This window comes from Pristis pectinata, chromosome 16 (assembly GCF_009764475.1).
Source record: "Pristis pectinata isolate sPriPec2 chromosome 16, sPriPec2.1.pri, whole genome shotgun sequence".
Classification (NCBI taxonomy): Eukaryota; Metazoa; Chordata; class Chondrichthyes; order Rhinopristiformes; family Pristidae; genus Pristis; species Pristis pectinata.
The window spans coordinates 14,394,743-14,408,893 of record NC_067420.1 but is presented as its reverse complement, the minus strand read 5'-3'; positions in this window follow the sequence as shown (position 1 = coordinate 14,408,893).

Sequence of the window (14,151 nt, the reverse complement as noted above, 5' to 3'; positions counted from 1 at the left end):
CGGATACGACAGGGTCTTTCAAGAGGACTGTTAGATAGGTACATGGAGCTGAATAAAATGGAGGGCTATGGGTAAGCCTAGTATTTTCTAGGGTAGGGACATGTTTGGCACAGCTTTGTGGGCTGAAGGGCCTGAATTGTGCTGTAGTTTTTCTATGTTTCTATGAAAGAAGATACTACTGTTGGGTTAGGCTGAATCCAGCACTAGAAGTCACACCTAAGAATTCCATGGGGATACTCAAGCAAGTTCCAGCTTTGATATTGGCATCTGAACAGAAGATCTGTCTGATTAAAACACCAACAAGTAATTAAAGCAAATAAAGTAAGTGAAACGTTTAGGCAGAGTCAACAGCCCATTCAAATGAACATTGTTACTCTTCCTCTGCCAGCCCTGTAAGCTTAAGAACATAGAACATTACAGCACAATACAGGCCCTTCGGCCCACGATGTTGTGCCAACATTTTATCCTGCTCTAAGATCTATCTAACTGTTCCCTCCCACATAGCCCCCCACATTTCTCTATCATTCATGTGTCTAAGAGTCTCTTAAATGTCCCTAATGTATCTGCTTCTACCACCTCTGCCAGCAGTGCGTTCCACACACCCCCCACTCTCTGTGTAAAAAACTTACCACTGACATCCCCCCTATTCCTTCCTCCAATCACCTTCAGATTATGCCCCCCATGTGAGCCACTTTTGCCCTGGGAAATGTCTCTGACTGTCCACACGATCTATACCTCTTATTATCTTGTACACCTCTATCAAGTCTCCTCTCATCCTCCTTTGCACCAAAGAGAAAAGCCCTAGCTCGCTTAACCTATCCTCATAAGACATGCTCTCCAATCCAGGCAACATCCTGGTAAATCTCCTCTGCACCCTCTCTAAAGCTTCCACATCTTTCCTATAGTGAGGTGACCAGAACTGAACACAATATTCCAAGTATGGTCTAACCAGAGGTTTATAGAGCTGCAACATTACCTGGCAGCTCTTGAAATCAATATCCCGATTAATGAAGGCCAAAACACCATATGCCTTCTTAACAACTCTATCAACCTGAACAACAACCTTGAGGGAGCTATGAATGTGGACCCCAAGATCCCTCTGTTCCTCCACACTACTCAGAGTCCTGCCATTAATCTTGTATTCCGCCTTCAAATTCAATCTTCCACAGTGTATCACTTCACACTTTACTGAGTTGAACTCCATCTGCCACTTCTCAGCCCAGCTCTGCATCCTATCAATGTCCTGTTGTGACCTATAGCAACCTTCTACACTATCCACAACACCACCAACCTTCGTGTCATCTGCAAACTTACTAACCTACCCTTCCACATCCTCATCTAAGTCATTTATAAAAATCACAAAGAGCAGGGGTGCCAGAACAGATCCCTGCGGAACACCACTGGTCAGTGACCTCCAGGCAGAATACACACCATCTACAACCATCCTGTCTTCTATGGGCGAGCCAATTCTGAATCCACACAGCCATATTTCGCTGAATCCCATGCCTCCTGACTTTCTGAATGAGCCTTCCATGAGGAACCTTATCAAACGCCTTACTAAAATCTATGTACACTACATCCACTGCTCTACCTTCATCAATGTGATTTGTCAGATCCTCAAAGAATTCAGTCAGGCTTGTGAGGCACAACCTGCCCCTCACTAAACCGTGCTGATTGTCCCTAATCAGCCTATGCTTCTCCAAATTCCCATAAATCCTGTCTCTAAGAATCTTCTCCTGTAATTTGCCCACCACTGAAGTAAGACTCACTGGCCTGTAATTTCCTGGGTTATCCCTACTCCCTTTCTTGAACAAAGGAACAACAGTTCCACCCTCCAATCATCTGGCACCACTCCTGTGGCCAGTGAGGATGCAAAGATCATCGCCAAAGGTGCAGCAATCTCTTCCCTCGTTTCCCGTAATAACCTTGGATATATCCCGTCCGGCCCCAGTGACTTATCTATCCTAATGTTTTTCAAAAGTTCCAGCACATCTTCTTTCCTCATGTCAACTTGCCCTAGCATATCAGCCTGTTGTACACCATCCTTGATGTGAAGTGATTCCAGCTGTTCTCTTCAGAGAGTCAATTCTCCATCTCTGGATTCTGTGGTTGGTTCAGCAATGGAATGGAGAGTCAGCTGCATTGGCATCTGACCTTTAGGAAGTCTTAGATTGCATTTTGCTGTGTATGCCTGGCAGTCCTGGGCCAAGAGTGGCTGACAGTTGGCAGTTCCCTTCAGAACTGTTGGTAATCAGCCAGAACAAGTCGGCCCAATGTGTTCATTTGATTTGTCTGGACTAGGATGAAAAGCATAATAAATATAATTGCCATATTAACAGGGCAGCCTCTATTAAAGGTGGCTTGCCAGACAGAAGTAATCAGACAGAGTCTATCACAGTGCATCCAGTTGGGAAATATGACCTGTTGATCTCAGTGGCCTCAGTTTCGGAATGCTGACCATATACATGTCAGCAAAATGGAGGGACATACCAATGAGAACACAGACTGTGGAGAAGATGAGAAAATTGGCCCATTCACCATATTACTGAGGGACGAGAAAGAAATATAGTGGTGGTAGGAGAGAATGCAGTTAGGGGGTAGATACTGTTTTTTTGCAAACATGAGCATGAGTAGTGAAGACTGTGTTGCCTGCCTGGTGCCAGGGATAAAGATATCTCCTTGAGGTTGAAGAGGAACTGGAAGTGGGAAGGGAAAGACCCAGTTTCATGTGGGAATCAGTAATGTAGGTAGGACAAGGAAGTAGGTTCTGCTGAAGGAGTATAATTAGCTAAGGTCCACATTAAAAAGTAGAATCTCTAAATTATAACCGAACAGCAAGAAAATTGGCATACTGTCGATAAAATCAGGGAATTCATGGCTCAGAGATTGGTGTGGGCAAAGAGGATTGCAATTCATGAGGCATTGAAAGCAGCAGTGGAGAAAGAGGGAGCTGGTCCATTGAATTGAGCTGCAACCAATATCTGAGGTAAGACTTGAAGTGGGAGCAAAAGCTACAGAACGTGATTGGATTAGGCAGAGTTAATGTGGATTTATGGAAAAGAACTTATGTTCAGCAAATCTCTTTTTGAAATTTTTGAGGCTGTAACGAGCAGAAATGATAACAAGAAAATTAGTGATGTGGTATATTTGAATTTTCAGAAGACCTTCATTAATGCACCACACAAGTGGCAATTAAATAAAATTAGAGCACAACGAATTGGCTGCAAAATATTGGTGTGGATTGAAGAACATTTAATGGACAAAACATATTCAGATATGATAGAATATCTTTATTAGTCACATGTACATCGAAACACATAGTGAAATGATCTTTTGCGTAGAGTGTTCTGGAGGCAGCCCGCAAGTGTCGCCACGCTTCTGGCGCCAACATAGCATGCCCACAACTTCCTAACCCGTACGTCTTTGGAATGTGGGAGGAAACTGGAGCACCCGGAGGAAACCCACGCAGACACAGGGAGAACGTACAAACTCCTTACATATAGCGGCAGGAATTGAACCTGGGTCGCTGGCGCTGTAATAGCATTACACTAACTGCTACACTACCATAACAGGAGGAAGAGGATCATTGTCAGGTTGGGAGGCTGTGACCTGTGTGGATTACAAAAGGGGTCAGTGCTGACACCCCAGTGTTTCGCAATCTGTATCAATAAGTTGGATGGGGTGCAATATATCGAAGTTCACTGATGTTACAAAACTGGATGGCAGTATAACTTATATGAAGTATGCAGAAAAGTTTCAAGAGAATATAGACAGGCTATGTGAAATGGCAGGGTGGAATATAATGAGGAAATCACAAGATTCCACTTTGTAGAAAAAATAGAGAGTAATTTTTTACCTAGTGAGAGTTTGAAAGGAGCTGGTGTTCAGAGGAACTAGGGCAACATTTTGCACAAATAAATGAAAGTTAATGTCCCGACACAGCAGGCAATTAAGGAAAACAAATGGTATTTTGGTGTACATCCTGAAAGGATTTGAGTGCAAGAGCTGAGATGTCGTCCTCCAATTATATGAGGCCCTGATGAGACTGCAGCTGCAGTACTCTTCACCTCCCCAAGGAAAAACCTATGTGTTAAGAGGGGGTGCAACAAAGGTTTGCTAGGTTGATTCCGAGGAGGGGGAAGATTCTTTCATGAGGAGAGATTGAGCCTACATTTGGTAGGTTTAGCTGATCTCACTGAAAAAAAAATCACAATTCTTAAGGGCCTTGATAGGCTAGTTTTCTCTGAGGTGTCTAGAGCCAAGAGGTGCAGACTCAAGATAGGCGTTGGCCATTTCAGACCGAGATGAGAAGGAAGTTTTTTCACCAGGAGGTTAGTAAATTCTCTTACTGTATCCTGTTGCCTTCATCTTTTATCTCTATATTTAATTAACCATTACTTCAAAACTACTTCTCAAGAGTCACCTGGAGTATTGTGTGCAGTTCTGATTAACCTACTATGGGAAGGATATGATTGCACTAGAGAGAGTACAAAGGAGATTGACCAAACCATTGCCTGGATTGGAGCATTTCAGTCATAAGGAGAGGTTGGATAGGCTGGGTTTCTTTTCCCTGGAGCAGAGAAGGCTGAGGGGTGACCTGATATGAGGGGATAGGTAGCCTAGATAGTAAGAATCATTTTCTCTTGGTTGTGGCCGTGGGGGATCTAAAACAAGAGGGCATAGATATAAGGTGGGAGTTAGGAGGTTTAGAGGGGATCTGAGAGGGAAATTTTTCATACAGAGAATGACTGGAATCTGGAATGCCCTGCCTGAGGTTCTGAGGTGGTGGAGACAGGTACGCTCAAAACATTTCAGAAACATCTAGACAAATAATTGAATTATAAGGTATGGAATACCATTTCATAGGGTTCTAGTATAGATAAGTACACTAGTTGACATGGATATGTTGAGACAGTTTCTGTGCTGTACAACTCTATGAGTTTAACTCCATGACTCCTCAAACTTTTTATACTGCGCTATTATGCCCCGCTGATAAGGATCAATAGGTTTTTGGATATTATGAGAATCAAAGGATTTAAGGTTATTGTAAGAAAAGTGGTGCCAAAGCCAAAGATCAACCATGAGCAGCAGGCACAAGGGGCCATTATTAATGGAGGTGCCTGGACCACTGGGCAACAATATCTAATGGTGTGTCAGGTTCCCCTGAGTAGAAACAGAGCCTGTAAAAGAGCTAAGCTAGCTCTTTGAGAAAGCTCAATCAATGACCTTTACATATGGTACCTGCAGATTAGGGATTTAGTTGGATCTTGGCTTATCAATATGACTGGTTACCTCCTGAATGCTTCTCACAGAAATGTCAGGGAAAGTTGAAGCAAACTATTTTATCTATATAATTCAGTATTAAAGACTCTTTTTTATTACTACCTGCAATTTTGATATCCTACCTTCATCTGGAGATAGAAGCATAAGAGAGATAGAAGTGAAGAGCTACAAGCACAGATTTTAAAATTTAGAACTAAAAGTCCAATATGCAATTCTCAATTTTTCATTGGAGAAAGAAAGATTGAGATTGTATGTGAGGTAAGAATTTAAACAGCTCATAGTCATATATGATTTAGATCATTGATATTACCAAATATCAAACAGGGCTAGTGATCAGAAATGCAGCTAGAAAATAGTCTTTATGTATAACAGACTATCAACATAATCAGTTAATGTAATCTCACACTAATGGAAAAAATTGTGAGGTTACTAATGGCATTGAAAGTCCTAAGGAAGAAATTATATGCAGAAATGTCTGATATTGTTAAGAATACATCAGTTACTATATTGCTCAATTCATGGAAACATCATATGCAGATCAGAGTAGAATACTGTAGTCTACAATAACTGGATTGATTATCCTGAGGTTTCAGGAAATATAATTAAGGAATTTATTGAAATATTGAGAAAATATTGGAAGAAACAATAACTCATGGCCTGTCCCCTTTCCATTCAATACAATGACAGTTCTACACCAGTTCCATTTTTTTTGCACTATCATTGTATCTAATCTTTCAATGCAATAAAAATTAATAAATCTCAATTTTAAGGATGTTCAGCAACTGAGCCTTCACACCTTCCTAGGGTAGATAATCCCTAAAATTGACCACCTGCTGGGAGAAAAGATCTCTCCATCTAAATATCCGAATACATCCTCAGGCTAAGCCCATTTTTTCTACAGTGTCCAGCCAAAAGATATTTATTTACTACCCTGTCAAGCCCTCTTAAATATTTCATATTTTTTGACTCAACTCCAGAGAGTATGGAACCATCCTTTGAAACTCTTGTTGGAAAATCTCTCCTTGTTAGAAAAATCTCTCCTTGTTATTAACATCTGTTGCACCCTTCTGAAATAAATACTGTATATCCTTCCTTAGATAAGTAAATCAAAACTGTACGTGATACATCCAATATTATTCCACCAAAACATAATATAATTGCAGTTCTTATTCTTATTCTTGTTTTCTATCCCTCTTCCAAAAAAACTTCAGTCTTCTGAAACACTTGTTGTATTTATCATAAATATGTGTAATTAATGAAAATCCCTCTAAGTACTGACATACCAGCACTTTGAAGTTCTTATTTCCTTATTCTTTTAAAACTGAGTTAAGAGTGGACAGACTTCTTATAAAGCAAAGTCATTGACCAGATTGCACTTGACACGGACTGTTCCCCATGTCTGCCTCTCACAGGATGCCTGATGTTGGATGAACTTTTTCAGGCAGTGCAGTTCCAAACATCTTGTTGCCTTCACTACTGTAGTCTTTCCATGAGTCAGAGTACCGACAAGAGTGCAGGCTGTGGATAATAAGGTTCCACTCACAGACCACGTGGAGAGCCGTCTTAAAGCTTATGCTGTCAGAAGACCTTTTCTCCCTTTCCTGAACATCTCTGATGATCGAAAACATTTAGGCAAAGGTGAAAACCTGTGTCAAAGAAATTGGCCTGTTTCTGTGTTGTAAATTAATGTGAAGTAAATCTCATCTGATAAGCTATCTTTATTAGTCACACGTACATTGCAACACACAATGAAATGCATCTTTTGCATAGAGTGTTCTGGGGGCAGCTTGCAAGTGTCACCATTCTTCTGGCACCAACATAGCATGCCCACAACCTCCTAACCTGTACGTCTTTGGAATGTGGGAGGAAACCGGAGCACCCAGAGGAAACCCATACAGAAGGCCAATTAAAAGAGATAACAGAATAGTATCTGCAAATAAACCCATCAATAAACCAAAGCCTCTCAATAAATATTAGAACGCCTTTTTGTCAATGCAGAAAAGGCAACCTCAGTGCTGTATGACCTGGGTAGCCTTAAGTTGTAGGCTAATTACATTGAATTTCTGGATGCGTTGAATTCCAAGAGATTGAAGTCCATGAGGACACAGAACCACAGTAGGAAACTATTGATTTAAATTACTCTCTAAAACTATTTTCTCAGACTTAAAGGTCTTTGAGATCTCTAGGGTATTCCTTTTAATTACAATGTGGAATTATTACAGTTGTCATTGATCATCAATGTCATTGTTTCATTGAGATTACATTAACAGTCTTCAGACCTTCTTATTTATAAGTTGACATTTTTTTCCATTAAGCTGTTTTTTTTTAATCATTGGCATAAAAAATGAGTAAGATTATCCTAGCCACACACTTTAAATGAGTCACACACTTTAAATGATTGCTAGTGACTATAAATGGATTAAAATTGTAAAACTTAGGAACAGGATAAAGTTACAATAATGTACCATGAAGTATGAAACATCTGGAGACAGCAAATAAGTAGCAGAATGGGTGGGTGAAAATCTGAGTGCAGAATTATTCTGGTTGGCAAAACTGGAAGGTGGAAATTGCTAAGGTTAATGCTGGGACTTTTGTTGGTCATTCTTACTACTAATGATTTGAACTTTGGAATCAAAAACACCATTTCTAAGATTGAGAATCACACCAAATTTGGTGAGGGAAGAGAAATAATTACCACTGAGGAATTCTGCTACCACTTACGTCAACAAGTCTGCATAATGGACACCGTTGCCAAATGAACTTCAGCATGAATTAATTTAAAGTATATTTTTGAAAAGAAACATATGGAGGTCACATGTAGAAATCTGAATGGGTGAGAGGAGTAAAAAATGTGGAAGGACAAGTGATCAATCATTTAAAGTTGTGGTGCGGGTTAACAGTGCGAGCAAAAGTAAATCAAGCACGAGGGTTTAATTCTCAAGGGACAGGGCCACGCTGAGAAATTTAGCTTTAATCCTTTTAGAGGGGTACATTAAACACACTTAGGTGCGTATATGACTGTGCTTCACATGATTATTGATTATTTAGGGGCTCTTCTGACTCTCCTTTATCAAGGGATAGAATTGAAATAGAGAGGACTTGTTCTAAATTTGCATTGGTTAAATAATGTCTAATTCATAGTTAACCTTTGAATCATTGAGATTCATTGTGGATTGGGGATTATCGTGCAGTGTTTGGCAGATGCCATTTTTTCTCTGCTGGAGTTGTGTCGTGCTAGCTCAGCAGGCCTGCAAGAAATAAATATAATTATCAAAAGGATAAAATTTGGCCTCCTTTTTGTTCGAGATAAAGCAGTATGGTTGAAGTACAGTATGTAATTCTGGTCACCTTATCATTGAAAGACTACAGAGGCGCTGTGGAGAGTGCAGAAAATGATTCATAAGGACCGTATCAGAAATGCAAGGTTATACCTCGGGAGAAAGGATGAACAAGAGAAGGCTACAAAGCTACCTAATAGAAGACTTTATAACTATGAAAATTTGTGACAATGTGTGGTAAGAATGTTTCCAGTTTTGGAAAATAACTGAACTAGACATCATCGATGTGTCACAATAAAATCAAACAGGAACTGAAGAAAAAGCAACTTTATCCAGAGAGGATACAGAATTTCCTATTGCACTGAGCAGTTGTGGTAAGTAGTCATGGATCGGTAACACGGTAGTTAAATATTTGGGTTGGTATCCTGAGGTCTGGGCTAAAAATCTGGAGACACAAGTTTAAATTCCACCATGGTAGTTGAGAAGTTTAAATTTAATTAACAAGATAATAAGGAATTGATTTTTTTAAGTTAGTATTTGTATTGATAATATAGAAACTGACCAGTAGTAAAAACCCGTCAGGTTCACTAATGTGGATGTGGTTGTCTTAACTCTGCCCCATATTTGATACTAGTTCTATAGTCTCTTGATTAATTTATAACAACTCTCTGAAATGGGTCAAATTAATAATTAATAATCAAAGTGAAATCAATGGCACATCTGCACATTTTGGGCATAATGTGCTGGAAAAGATACTGGCAAAGTATGCATGCAATGATTGTGTGCCTGTAGTATACAAAGAAGAAAGATCATTTTGTCAGACTGTACATGACAATGATTTTACAGCAGTGCATCCATTTTGGAGTTCAGCTGAACATATGTTTTGCAGTAGCAAGTCTCCCCCATCAGTGCTCTTTAATTACCAGTTACATCAATTACTTAAAGATCGCTTCTAGATGATTTCCTCTGGCTGTTGCTGTGATTCTGTGACCACTTGATTCTTTCTGTGGTTACCAGCTGAAAAGGTCTACAGGAGTATTATAGAAAATACAAAGGACTTTTTTTACTGACTTCAGGTTTGTACACCAATCAGATGCTCCACGATATGGATGCATTAGTAAGTATTCCCCTTGGAAAAGAGGAACACTGGGGAATGAAAAGGTGTACACAGCAGAAACAGCCACTATAAAGACAAGGAGGAGGAGGGGCAGAAGTGATCCTAGCAGAAAGGAACAATATATGAACTGTGTCTACTTCACCAATGTTCTCCTCACTGATATCTGCCACCTGTCGTTGCCACAACTTTAATCTTAGACTGGGTCAAGGGCTATATTTCAAGAGGTTATCAAGTGTACATGACACTTTGGTAACATACTGTATATAATAGGATGTATTGCAATTTACTGTGATTTGCTGAAGCTCTGTTCAAAGATAGCTCCATTGTCTTTTTCCAGAAACCAATAAGCAGAAAGACCCCATAACTTTGCCAAGGTTGCAGATTTTCCAGTAATGCATGGAGCTGTGGATTGCATGCACATTGCCCTTGTCAATTCTGCCTTGTCCTTCTTCCTTAACGTCAATCTGGTGTATCACCACAAGTAGTAAATTATGCTGGTAATGCCCAGTCTCCTGGCATAGTTGTAGTACCTTCCTGTGCTGGTTGGCTATCCGATATTTGCTTAAACTTCTTACTACTGTGGGCGAGGTATCTCCTGCCACTTGTTACACAGCCACTTGAAATAAATCCTTTAGAAGGTCTAAGGTTTGAGCTGTGGCAAAGAAGAGGACGATATGCAACAGAGACAACTTGTATGTTGTTCCTTGCTAAGGTTCATTGCTTCCTGAACGTCGTAAACCAATATAGGTCTCTGCAAGGATTACGTCAGTTCTCATGTATCCTTCCCCTTGCTGCAGCTGTTTCTGATGTGGATACCTTCTTCTCCTTCCCCAATAATGTTCTATTTCAAGGGAAATGTTTATTCATCCACCCAAATCTGGGAGCAGCTGGTTGGTATGGAAGCCTGAAGTCAGCAAAATGTTCTTTGGTATGAAGCAAGCTGAGGAGCAGAAAGGAGAGGAAGAGGAAGGGATGAAGTAACAATGACTGATGTATTCTGCAAGGCTGTCCTTGAAGAACTTGTCTAAATGTGAACCAGCATGGCAGTCCCAATGCTAATCCCACACTTAAATATAAGGAATGGTTTCTACAAATTGAAAAGTAGTCAATTTAATCCCAGTATTCAGGAAGGGAGGAAGAAAGAAAATAGGGAACTGCAAATGTTAGCCTAACCTCAGTAGCAGGAAAAATGCTGAGATTTATTATTAAGGAAATTGTAACAAGACAGTTTGAAAATAATGAAAGTTGTGAAAGTGCGAGGTGGAGAATAGGCAGGTGATAGAGAAGGGACATGCTCAGACCGACGGTTTGAGACGTGTCTATTTTAGAACCATAGAACCATACAGCACAAAACAGGCCCTTTGGCCCACCGTGTCGTGCCGTCCATCAGACCACCCTCACACTACCAAACCCCTTCCTCCCGCATATCCCTCTATCTCACGTTCCTCCATATGCCTATCCAACAAGCTCTTGAACCTGTTCAATGTATCTGCCTCCACCACCACCCCAGGCAGTGCATTCCATGCACCAACCACTCTTTGGGTGAAAAACCTCCCTCTGACATCTCCCCTGAACCTCCCACCCATAACCTTAAAGCCATGACCTCTCGTCTTGAGCATTGGTGCCCTGGGAAGGAGGCGCTGACTGTCTACTCTATCTATTCCTCTCAATATTTTATATACCTCTATCATGTCTCCTCTCATCCTCCTCCTTTCCAGTGAATAAAGCCCTAGCACCTTAAGCCTCTCCTCATATTCAATACTCTCCAATCCAGGCAACATCCTGGTAAATCTCCTCTGCACCCTCTCCAACGCCTCCACATCCTTCCTATAAGGAGGCGACCAGAACTGAACACAGTACTCTAAGTGTGGCCTAACTAGAGTTTTGTAAAGCTGCATCATAACCTCGCGGCTCTTAAACTCAATCCCACGATTTATGAAAGCCAACATCCCATTGGCCTTCTTAACTGCTCTTTCCACCTGTGAGGCAACTTTCAACGAACTGTGAATATGAACCCCCAGATCCCTCTGCTCCTCCACACTGCCAAGTACCCTGTACTCTGCCCTGGAGTTTGTCCTTCCAAAGTGTACCACCTCACACTTCTCCGGATTGAACTCCATCTGCCACTTGTCAGCCCAGCTCTGCATCCTATCAATATCCCTCTGTAAGCTCCGACAGCCCTCCACACTATCCACAACACCGCCTATCTTAGTGTCGTCCGCAAACTTACTAACCCAGCCCTCCACCCCCTCATCTAAGTCATCTATAAATATCACAAAAAGTAGAAGTCCCAGAACCGATCCCTGCGGGACACCACTAGTCACTGCCTTCCAATCCGAGGGAACTCCCTCCACCACAACCCTCTGCTTTCTACAGGCAAGCCAATTCCTAATCCACACAGCCAAGCTTCCTTGGATCCCTCGGCCTCTGACCTTCTGAAGAAGCCTACCATGAGGAACTTTATCAAACGCCTTACTAAAATCCATGTAAACCACATCCACTGCACTGCCCTCATCAACCTTCCTGGTCACCTCCTCAAAGAACTCTATCAGGCTTGTGACACAAGATCTTCCCTTCACAAAGCCATGCTGGCTGTCCCTAATCAGTCCATGATTCTCAAGGTGTTCATAAATCCTATCCCTTAGAATCCTTTCTAACAGCTTACCCACCACAGACGTGAGACTCACCGGTCTATAATTCCCTGGCCTATCCCTATTACCTTTTTTGAACAAGAGGACCACATTCGCAACCCTCCAATCCTCCGGCACCACCCCCGTAGACAACAAGGACTCAAAGATCCTTACCAGCGGTTCAACAATCTCCTCCCTAGCCTCTCGAAGCAGCCTGGGGAAAATCCCGTCAGGCCCCGGAGATTTATCTGTCTTAATATTATTTAACAACTTCAACACATCCTCTCTCTTGATATCAACAACCTCGAGAACATTACCCCTACCAGCACTCCCTTCCGCATCATCAAGACCCCTCTCCCTGGTGAATACCGAAGAGAAGTACTCATTGAGAACTTCTCCCACTTCTGCCGCCTCCAGGCAAATTCTCCCACCTTTGTCCTTAATCGGACCTACCTTCACCCTAGCCATCCTCCTACCCTTCACGTACTTGAAAAAGGCCTTGGGATTTTCCTTAACCCTACTAGCCAATGCCTTTTCATGTCCCCTTCTAGCTCTCCTCAGCCCTTTCTTAAGTTCCTTCCTCGCTACCCTATATTCCTCACGGGCCCTGTCTGAACCTTGCTGCTTATACCTCACGTATGTTACCTTCTTCTCCCTAACAAGTCGTTCCACCTCTCTCGTCACCCACGGTTCCTTCACCCTGCCATTCCTTCTCTGCCTCACCGGGACATATTTATCTCTAACATCCTGCATAAGATCCCTGAATATCGACCACATCCCCATGGTACATTTTCCTTCAAAAAGGACATCCCAATTTACACTCCCAAGTTCTCTCCTTATAGCCTCGTAGTTCGCCCTTCCCCAACTGAAAAACCTCTTGTCCTCTCTGCACCTGTCCTTGTCCATGACAATTTTAAAGGTTATGGAGCAATGGTCACTGTCCCCCAAATGCTCACCCACCAATAGATCCTTCACCTGTCCCGGTTCATTTCCTAAAACTAGATCTAACATGGCATTCCCTCTAGTCGGCCTGTCGACATACTGTGTCAGAAATCCCTCCTGGACACACTTAACAAATTCTGTCCCATCTAAACCTTTGGCACTAAGCAGGTTCCAGTCTATATTTGGGAAGTTGAAGTCTCCCATTATAACAACCCTGTTATTTTTGCTTCTCTCCAAACACTGCCTGCCTATCTGCTCCTCTATATCTCTACTGCTACCGGGGGTCCTATAGAATACTCCTAGTAGAGTAACTGCTCCTTTCTTGTTCCTTAATTCCACCCATACGGACTCTAGAGATGATCCTTCTACAACATCCATCTTTTCCACAGCCGTAACAGTGTCCCTGACCAGTATCGCCACCCCTCCCCCTCTTCTCCCCCCTTCCCTATCCCTCTTAAAACACTGAAAACCAGGAATATTCAATATCCACTCCTCTCCTGACGTCAGCCACGTCTCAGTAATAGCCACGATATCATAGTCCCCCATACTTATCCAAGCCCTCAGTTCATCCCCCTTATTCCTGACACTTCTTGCATTTAAGTAAACACACTTCAGTCCATCTATCTTACTACTTTTACAGCCTGTATTCTGCTTCTCCTTCCCCAAAGCCTCTCTGCCTGTTTGATCTCACTTTTCCCCATTCCCTTCTTCCTCTGACCTACTCCTCCGGTTCCCTTCCCCCTCACAAACTAGTTTAAACCCTCCTGTACCACCCTAGCAAATCTCGCCCCAAGGATATTGGCCCCCTTCTGGTTCGGGTGTAACCCGTCCTCTCTGTACAGGTCCCACCTTCCCGAGAAGAGATCCCAATGATCCAGAAATCTAAAACCCTCCCTCCTGC